Raw genomic sequence first — 10,164 nt, forward strand, 5'->3', positions numbered from 1 at the left:
TATCTAATTCAGCATACAATAGAAGGTGAAAGTTAATGTCTTCCATCTTCGATTTTTATATTTCCAGAAGTTTTCACTGTTAAGTTTTTTAAAAAGTTTTTCTTATGTTTCTTCTTCTGTCTTCACCCTGAGATTAGAAGAATATTCACATGAGTAAGCTATGCAAATTTTCTACTCCCTCCCTGTCCTCTACACCTTAATTAGTTGCAATAAGACTTCTGCTTCTACCATTTCCATAAACTTCTCTTGCTGAGTTTGTAGATTCCCAGTACAAAGACCACCTAACTCTCTACCGTAGTGAATGCTACTGACCCCTCTTTCCTTCTTGAAATAGCTGATAAACTTTCTTAACGCCACAAAATCTCTTATTAGTAAGGTTTATACATGCCCACATAGCACCTTGTCAAGAGGCAATTTTAGAATCACAGAAGGTTAGAAGTGGAAAGTTCCGAATCACCAGTTAATCCAACAGTAACATAATCATTTGAAAAGAATTTTAAAGGTGCATATTACTGAGCCCTGATGACAGATGTATCCTGATATAGTAGGTCTTGAGATGGCAAAGAGGATAATACTATTAAATGTCTCCTGAATAATTCTGACATATATCCAAGTTAAAAATCATTAATCCAGTTCAACCCTAATAGTATATAAGTCAAAAAATGTAACACAGTTATTGCAAGATTTTTTTAAATGAATAGAACACTTGTTATAATCCAGCAAAGCCTCTTACTTTTCAGGTTATTAATCTGAGGCTCTAAAAATGAAATGATACTGCTATATAGGGTCAACTCCAGGACTATGCCTCATTTATTATAGCTTGAATCCCAAGCAAATGGATAACAACCTACACAAAAATCCTTTTAGGTAGATATTATTATTTTTCTACTTTTGGAGATGAGGAAACTGGTATCTTGAAATGTTAAGTAACCTTTTCAGACTCACATACTTAGCAAATGACAAAACTGAAATTTAAACCCAGGTAGTAGAAATTTAAACCCAGGTAGTAGAAATTTAAACCAGAAGCTGTGAGCTTGCTCAGCCTATTTTGCTTCTAGGAGTCTGCCCAACTCATACCTTCCTTTCCTGACTCCTGAAAGCACACAACAATCTACATAAAAATAAATAAATCTTTGTTTTCCATCACTGTTCTATACGAAAAGCACCATGGAAGTAAGATATTACAAAAATCATTCTAGGAAGGAGAAATGGTAACAATTCTTTGAATGACTAAATTTCTCCCCCAATATCTCTTCTTTATGACTCAAAATTTAAAGTCGTATGGAAGCATTCATGTATTCCAGCCATACTTATTGAGCCTTCACTAAGTGCCTTCACTATGTTAAATCCTGGGAGTATAATGGAGAATAAGATACACACAGTACCTTCCCTCACAGGAAAGACAGATAAACAGGCACTTACAAAAGCATGTGAAATTGTTCTATTACTTTAGGTAGGCCTGACTGCTACACTCTGGGAAATACAAAAAAAAGAGCACCTAAACTTTGCAGAATGTGTTACAAAGAGTTTCTTTTCAGTTGATACCTGAAACATTAATAGAAAACAAAGAGGGTTATAAACAGGTAATAAGAATGTGCTAGAAAAAGAAGAGCAAATAGAATATAACCAAGGAGGAAGCCTCATTGTTCAATGAGCAAAATGTGTTTTCAAGGAAAGTAGGCAAAAGAAAAAAGAATCCTTCAATGTACTTTATACATTATCATGTGATAATTTTGTCTTCAGCCCCATTTCTGGCACAGAGCTCCTAAAACCCTTGGAATTTAAGTGATGACAGTGATGACAGGGAACAAATACAACAGTGACAAAAGATGTCCTTTGTTATGTTAATGAAGTGACTTTTTCACCTAAGGATGTAGGCTGATTGCCAGGAGATAAACCTTGTAATTAGAGACTTGGAACTTCCAGTCTCTCCCTAGAACTTCTAGATTTACAAGGAGGGGAAACAGACTGAAGATTGAGTTCAAGCACCAATGGGCAATGACTTAATCAATCATGCCTGCATAATGAAAGCTCCATAAAAACCCAGAATGATGGGATCTGAAGAGCTTCTGGGTTGCTGAAAACATGGAGATGCTGGGAGAGTTGTGTGCCTGGAGAGGGCATGGAAGCTCCACACCTTTTCCCCATACCTGGTCCTATTCATCTCTTTTATCTGGATGTTCATCTGTGAAATATCAGATCCTTATATAATAAACTGTAAATACAAGTGAACTGTTTTTTCTGAGTTCTGTGAGCCACTCTAGCAAATTAATTGAGCTTGAGGAGGGGGTCCATGGGAAACATTCTAGGAATTTATCCCGTTCAAATAAAAGTATTGGAATATCAAGTGTATGCACAATGGTGATTATTTTAGCATTGCTTTTGGGTAGAAATTATGGATTTTTAATCAATGTCACATACAGTACAATGTATCCACAAGAGAATTTCGGAGAGATTTTAGTGAATTTTTGTTAGATAAAAAAAAGTCAAGGGGTCAAAAAATATGTAGTTCGTAATCGAGTATTAAAGTCTCTATAATTGTAATTTTTATGTCAGCAATTAGGAAAATATAGGAAGGTGTTCTTGGTTATAAGTATGAATAACCAGGGATGATTGATGGAAACAAAGTGCCAGGTAAAATCGAAAAGGAAGGGATATGCTCAGAAGGATATAACATGTATCAGATGATCATGTATGCCATAATGTTAGAAACATATATGTGTGGGAAGATGTGTATGTACATGCCATAGTTTTGTTAGGTTTAAAAAATATCATTAGCTATGTGTTAGCAATTGTACCCAAAAGTCAAAGAAGCACTAGGAACAAGAGGAAGAGACAGAAAATATTTCTACCTGGGGGAATGTGCAATCCCTAATGTGAAATTTGAGTAGAATATTGAGCCCCAAAGACACCAGAGTTAAAGCATCCTCATCCACGTAAAAACAATTTCATAAATCTGTCTTTCCTCAAGGATTTGAACTATGGAAGGGCTTCTGGGAAAGCCTCTTTATCAAACCCTTGAGACCTTGAAACTCAGAATAAAATAATGTACATGATGCTACATATTATGTTGAAAATAAAGAGTGCTTTTTGAATTCCTTTTTGTAGCTTAATGATCACCTCTGGGCAAAACCTTAATTAAAAATCATGATCTGTATCTGACTGACTCTCACAGCAAGTAAAAGACAGACTTATAAATGAGCCCCTCCATAGGGATGGAGGAAGAGGGGGGTTAGTTCAGTCCTACTGCCTCCTACAGCAGAAGAGCTCTTCCTCTCTGGAGAGCAGTGGTGGAGAGGAAACCACAAGGACAGTTCTGATGTATGCAGGCAAAGAGGAGTGTGCATTGAATCCTTTTTGTTTTTATGTCTTTCACAACACATAGTCATGGAAAATAGCAGATTTTTCTGCTTTCCCCAGATCTGGCCCTGAGGTAGGATGGGTCTGTGTAGGAGGAAAGCAGAGATGAGAAGTAGTGCTGGGATTACAGGATTTGCAGTGCCTCCAGTCTTTCTGCCCCTTAGGGAATTTCTTATGCAGGAGACCCAGGTTCCATGCCTGACAATGACTTTTTTGCTGTGTATGCTTGAGAAGCCAAAGGTTCTCTGTGAGTCCTTGTTTCTCAAACTCTGCTGTGGGCATGAGCTTGTGATCTCCATCCTACACAGTGTTCAGTCTGGATTGGTAGCCAACACAGGGTAGATGAAGTGTGGTGAGTAAATATTAACAAATGTAAACTTGAGCAAGTGATAAAAGGTGTTGGTGACAAACTGAAGTAGAGAAAAGATGAGAAATGCTCGCAATTCTTTACCTCTTGATACATTCTCCCAGTATTCCTTGATGCTATGCTGATGCCTCCCATGTACTTGTCTTTTCTTGCATGAGCAGAGCCACATCCAGCTTTCTATTAAATAGTTAAACCGCAGCAGAGTCTTTGGGATTCTTGGCTTTGGAATGGACTGGGCATGGGATTGCATGGGGAATCTGGGTTCTGCCTCAAATATAACTCTACTCTCCTATATTTCAGATACCATTGGAAGAGAATGGACATCGGAAACAGCTCATTGGTCACTGAGTTCATCCTTGTGGGTTTAACTAAATATTCAAAGATCCAGCTGCCCTTGTTCTTCTTTTTCTGGGAATTTACATTGTCACTGTGGCAGGAAACCTGGGTTTGGTCACTCTAATTAGGCTGAATTCTCACCTTCACACTCCCATGTACTATTTCCTCTTTAACTTATCTTGTATTGATCTCTGTTACTCTTCTGTCATCACCCCCAACCTGCTGGTAAACTTTGTGTTGAAAATGAACACCATCTCCTCAGCTCTTTTTCTACTGCTTCTTTGTCAGTGCAGAGTGCTATGTGTTGACAGTGATGGCCTATGATTGCTATGTGGCCACCTGCAAGCCCCTGCTGTACAAGGTCACCATGTCCCCTCAGGTCTGTTCTCTGCTGGCCGTGACTGTGTACTTGAGGGCATTTATTGCTGCCTGGGTGCACACAGGAGGCATGCTGAGGCTGACCTTCTGTGATGCCAACACTATCAACCACTACATGTGTGACATCCTCCCCCTTCTAGAACTCTCCTGCACCAGCACTCACATCAATGAACTGCTAGTTCTCGTTGTGGGCTTTGATGTTGGTGAGTCCAGCCTCACCATCATTGTCTCCTATGCTTTCATCCTCTCCAGCATCCTCTACATCCGGTCCACTGAAGGGAGGTCCAAAGCCTTCAGCACTTGTAGCTCACATGTAATTGTTGTTTCTGTTTTCTTTGGGTCAGGGGCATTCAGGTATCTTCATCCTTCTTCTGTTCTGTCCATGGACCAGGGGAAAGTGTCCACCGTGTTCTATACCATTGTGGTGCCCATGCTTAATCCTCTGATCTACAGCTTCAGAAACAAGCAGGTTAAATTTGCCCTGAAAAAAAGCTTGAGGAGAAAAATATTTTCCTGAGCTGGAGCAGTATTAATTACTATAAGATACTATAGCTTTCTTTTAAAACTATTTTTGTTCCTCTATAGAGTTCTTTTCATACAGAAAAGTGAAGTATTATAGAAAGAGTGTTGGACTTGGAATTAAAAGCCCTGGGTTGAAAGTTCTTCAAAATAAGGGCATCCTGTTACTTTATAGGGTTATTGGGAACAAGAAGTTAATGCAAATGAATGTTTACAGCATAGTACTGGGGGCCTAGGAGTTGTGAAATTTATTCTTTCCTCCTTTCTGTTCTCCTTCCCTCTCTCTCTTCCTCCCAGTGTTTTCCTCTTAAAAATTAGGAAGAATAGGGCTTCCTAGGTGGCACAGTGGTTAAGAATCCACCTGCCAATGCAGGGGACACAGGTTCGATCCCTGCTCCAGGAAGATCCCACATGCCGCAGAGCAACTAAGCCTGTGTACCACAACTACTGAGCCCATGTGCTGCAACTACTGAAGCCCACGCACCTAGAGCCTGTGCTCCACAGCAAGAGAAGCCACGGCAATGAGGAGCCCGCACACCACAACGCAGAGTAGCCCCCCACTCACCACTACCAAAGAAAGCCCATGCACAGCAAAAAAGACGCAACACAGCCAATAAAATAAATAAATAAATTTATAAAAACATTTGAGATATTAAAAAAAATTACGAAGAATATTCACACCTTTTTAAAGTAGGCTGACTAGTTCATGGCAGATAAGAATGTTCTAATTATGGAAACAATCCCTTCATAGAAAGCTTTAAATAGGGTTCACATTTGAACCCCAAACCTATATTTAATTGCCTAATATCGCTGTTTGAATGCTCCATAGGCATCTAATCTTAACATGTGAAAAATAACCTCATCATAACAACATCTCCAAGCCTGCCAAATTCTCTTCTCTTCCTGTGATCTCTGTCATTATGAGTGGCACCATTCCCTGCCTGTTTGTTCAAACCCCAAACTGGTGTCTTCCTTGATTCCTCTCTCTTTACTTGTCCTCCACACACAATTTATCAAGTGACAGCAGTTCTTGTTCTTCTCGTGGCACCATCTTTTCTCACTGAAACACCAGCCTCCTAACTGGCTTCTTCTTCTCTTGTCTTTCCCCCTTAAAATCGATTCTCCATGCTGCAACCACAATGCTCTTTCCATGCTTACAGTAAGGTCATGTTTACCCTGTCCACTGTCATTACCTTCAAAGTGAAACCAAAGTTCCACAGTATGCCGAACAAGGATTTTACTATTTGAACCCTGTTCACCTCTCCAGCCTGATCTGTCACTACAATCCCCTCCTCCCTTCTTCCCAGTACTCGGCTAAAGTTAGACTGAATTTTCCCAAATTTAATAAGCTCTCGTTCCTTTACATACTTTTCTGCAAGCTCTTCTCTCATCCTGGTACACTTCCAAGTAACCTCTTCCTTTGTCTTACTCAGCCTGTCTGTCCTTTAGATATGAGGTTATCCAGAACTCCAAGAAGTCTTTCCTGCACAGAAAGACAGGGGTAGATGACCTTCAGGTGTATGCTCACAGCATTCTGTACCTACCCTATTGTGGTGCTGATTCTGCTATACTGACATTCCTTTCCTTCTTGAATGTTTCTATGTATTTAATTATAAGAAAACTAAGATATTCATTTGCAGGAAAAATTTCGATTCAATACAAGGGACTATGTTATGTAAGAGAAAGATTTATTTATTCAGCTTGGATTTGAACATAATGGACAACCTTAATCACTGTCAAATCCACAACCTGGTTTTGACAGTAATGGATATTAATCTAATGTCTGTCACCTTCATTAAACTATATATTTTTCTAATGCACTGTTAGTTCACTGGTTTGTTTAAGGTATCTCTTCCCAAACAAAAGCTTTTAAACATCATACAAAAATATGTCTACTTTTATATTCATAATATATGCACAATTACACTATATATCATAGCTCTGATACAACCACCTTAATTGGAGAAATCGCTATTTCTTACTTGTATTACTACAAAGCCATCCTGACTAGATCCCTGATTCATCCACTGCCTCATACAGTCTATTCCCAACACAGCAACCAAGATCATCTTTTTAAAACATAACTTATTGTGTTTTGAATTCCTATATTCTATTTCACTCAGATAAAAATACCAAGTTTCACAATGGCCAAGAACCAACAGGATCTTGCCCGTTGCTACATCTCTGTCCTTATCTTCATCTCTTTCCCTCCCTGCTGCCATTAAATACAATCACTGTGTTTTTTTTTTTTTTTTTTTCAAATATACCAAAAGTATCACCTTAGGGGTTTGCATTTGGCCATTACTCCTGTCTAAAAAGATATTTTCCAAGGTAACTACTTTAAATGTTAGTTTCTCAAACAAATAGGAAGAATTTGTGATTCATCTTTATATCCTTAACATACAACACATTTCTTGACATAGAGCTTGTTCTTTCTTTGGATTGCCACTTCTTCTTAGATGCTATGTAGCTGGGGTGGGGCTGCTGTGAGACTGGCTCTTAAAAGGCAAGTTTAATTTGGTTGAATCCCAAATATTCCATGTGAATGGCTTCAAGACTTAAACATAAGACATGGAACCATCAAACTCCTAGAAGAGAACATAGGCAAAACATTCTCTGCCATAAATCTTATCAATGTTTACTTAGGTCAGTCTCCCAAGGCAATAGAAATAAAAGCAAAAATAAACAGATGAGACCTAATCAAACTTACAAGCTTTTGCACATCAAAGGAGACCATAAACAAAATGAAAAGAAAACCTATGGAATGGGAGAAAATATTTGCAAATGATGTGACAGACAAGGACTTAATTTCCAAAATATGCAAACAGCTAATACAACTCAACAACAACAAAAACCCCCCCAGACAACTCAATAAAAAAATGGGCAGAAGACCCAAGTAGGCATTTCTCCAAAGAAAACATACAGATGGCCTAGAGGCACATGAAAAGCTGCTCAACATCACTAATTATTAGAGAAATGCAAATAAAAATGACAATGAGGTATCATTTCACAGCAGTTAGAATGGGCATCATCAGAAAATCTACAAACAGTAAATGTTGGAGAGGGTGTGGAGAAAAGGGAACTCTCTTACACTGTCGGTGGGAATGTAAATTGATACAGCCACTATGGAGAACAGTATGGAAGTTCCTTGAAAAACTAAAAATAGAGTTACCATATGACCCAGCAATCCAACTACTGGGCATACACTCAGGGAACACCATAATTCAAAAAGACACATGCACTCCAGCGTTCATTGCAGCACTATTTACAATAGCCAGGACATGGAAGCAACCTAAATGTCCATCAACAAATGAATGAATAAGGAAGATGTGGTACATATATACAATGGAATATTACTCAGCTGTAAAAAAGGAATGAAATTGGGAGATTTGTAGAGACATGGATGGATCTAGTGACTGTCATACAGTGTGAAGTGAGTCAGAAAGAGAAAAATATCATATATTAACACATATATGCAGAATATAGAAAAATGATACAAATCAACCAGTTTGCAAGACAGAAATAGAGACACAGATGTAGAGAACAAACATATGGACACCAAATGGGGAAAGCAGCAGGGGTTTGGGGGGAATGAATTGGGAGATTGGGATGCCATATATACATTACTAGTAAGAAAAAAAATATCAAATTGTACACTTTAAATATATGCAGTTTATTGTATGTAAATTGCATCTCAATAAAAGTTCTTAAAGAAAAAAATTAACCTATATGTAGAAAATCATAAGACACTGATGAAAGAAATCAAAAACGACACAAGCAGATGGAGAGATATACCATGTTCTTGGATTGGAAGAATCAACATTGTGAAAATGACTATACTACCCAAAGCAATCTACAGATTCAGTGCAATCACTATCAAATTAACAATGGCATTTTTTTCACTGAACTAGCACAAAAAACTATATAATTTTTATGGAAACACAAAAGACCCCGAATAGCCAAAGCAATCTTGAGAAGAAAAAACAGGGCTGGAGGAATCAGGCTCCCTGACTTCAGACTATACCACAAAGCTACAGTAATCAAGACACTATGGTATTGGCACAAAAATAGAAATATAGATCAATGGAACAGGATAGAAAGCCCACCTTAGATAGAGAGAGACAGAGATAGATTGAGATAGGATAGAGATAAACCCACATACATATGGTCACTTTATTTTCAACAAAGGAGGCAATAATATACAATGAGAAAAGACAGCCTCTTCAATAAGTAGTGCTGGAAAAACTGGACAGCCACTTGTAAAAGAATGAATTTAGAACATTCCCTAACACCACACACAAAAATAAACTCAAAATGGATCAAAGACCTAAATGTAAGGCCTGACACTATAAAACTTTTAGAGGACAACATAGGCAGAATGCTGTATAACATAAATGACAGCAAGATTTTTTTGATTCACTTCCTATATTAAGGGAAATAAAAACAAAAATAAACAAATGGGACTTAATGAAACTTGAAAGCTTTTGCACAGCAAAGGAAACCGTAAATATGATGAAATGACAGCTGTTGGAGTGGGAAAAAATACTTGCCAATGAAGTAACTGACAAAAGATTAATCTCCAAAATATATAAGCTGCTTATGCAGCTCAAAATCAAAAAAACAAACAATCCCATCCAAAAATGAACAGAAGACCTAAACAGATATTTCTCCAAAGAAGACATACAGATGGTCAACAAACACATGAAAAGATGTTCAACATCACTAATCATCAGAGAAATGCAAATCAAAACCACAATGAGGTATCACCTCACACCAGTCAGAATGGTCATCATCAAAAAGTCTAGGAATAATAAATACTGGAGAGGCTGTGGAGAAAAGGGAACCCTCACTGCTGGTGGGACTGTAAAGTGATATAGCCACTGTGGAAAACAATATAGAGGTTCCTCAAAAAACTGAAAATAGAACTACCATATGACCCAGCAATCCCACTACTGGGCATATACCCAGAGAAAACCATAATTCAAAAAGATACATGTACCACAATGTTCATTGCAGCACTATTTACAATAGCCAGGATATGGAATCAACCTAAATGCCCATTGACAGATGAATGGATAAAGAAGATGTGGCACATATATACAATAGAATATTACTCAGCCATAAAAAGAAATGAAATTGAGTTATTTGTAGTGAGGTAGACATAGAGTCTGTAATACAAAGTGAAGTAAGTTAGAAAGAGAAAA

The 10,164-nt window shown here is 37.9% G+C and overlaps 1 pseudogene; it reads left to right on the forward strand.

Moving 5' to 3' along the window:
* Positions 1–4,043: 4,043 nt before the first annotated feature.
* Positions 4,044–4,958, forward strand: LOC130860023 (olfactory receptor 8B8-like; annotated as a pseudogene).
* Positions 4,959–10,164: the final 5,206 nt, after the last annotated feature.

The sequence above is a fragment of the Hippopotamus amphibius genome, chromosome 9 (genome assembly GCF_030028045.1).
Source record: "Hippopotamus amphibius kiboko isolate mHipAmp2 chromosome 9, mHipAmp2.hap2, whole genome shotgun sequence".
Classification (NCBI taxonomy): Eukaryota; Metazoa; Chordata; class Mammalia; order Artiodactyla; family Hippopotamidae; genus Hippopotamus; species Hippopotamus amphibius.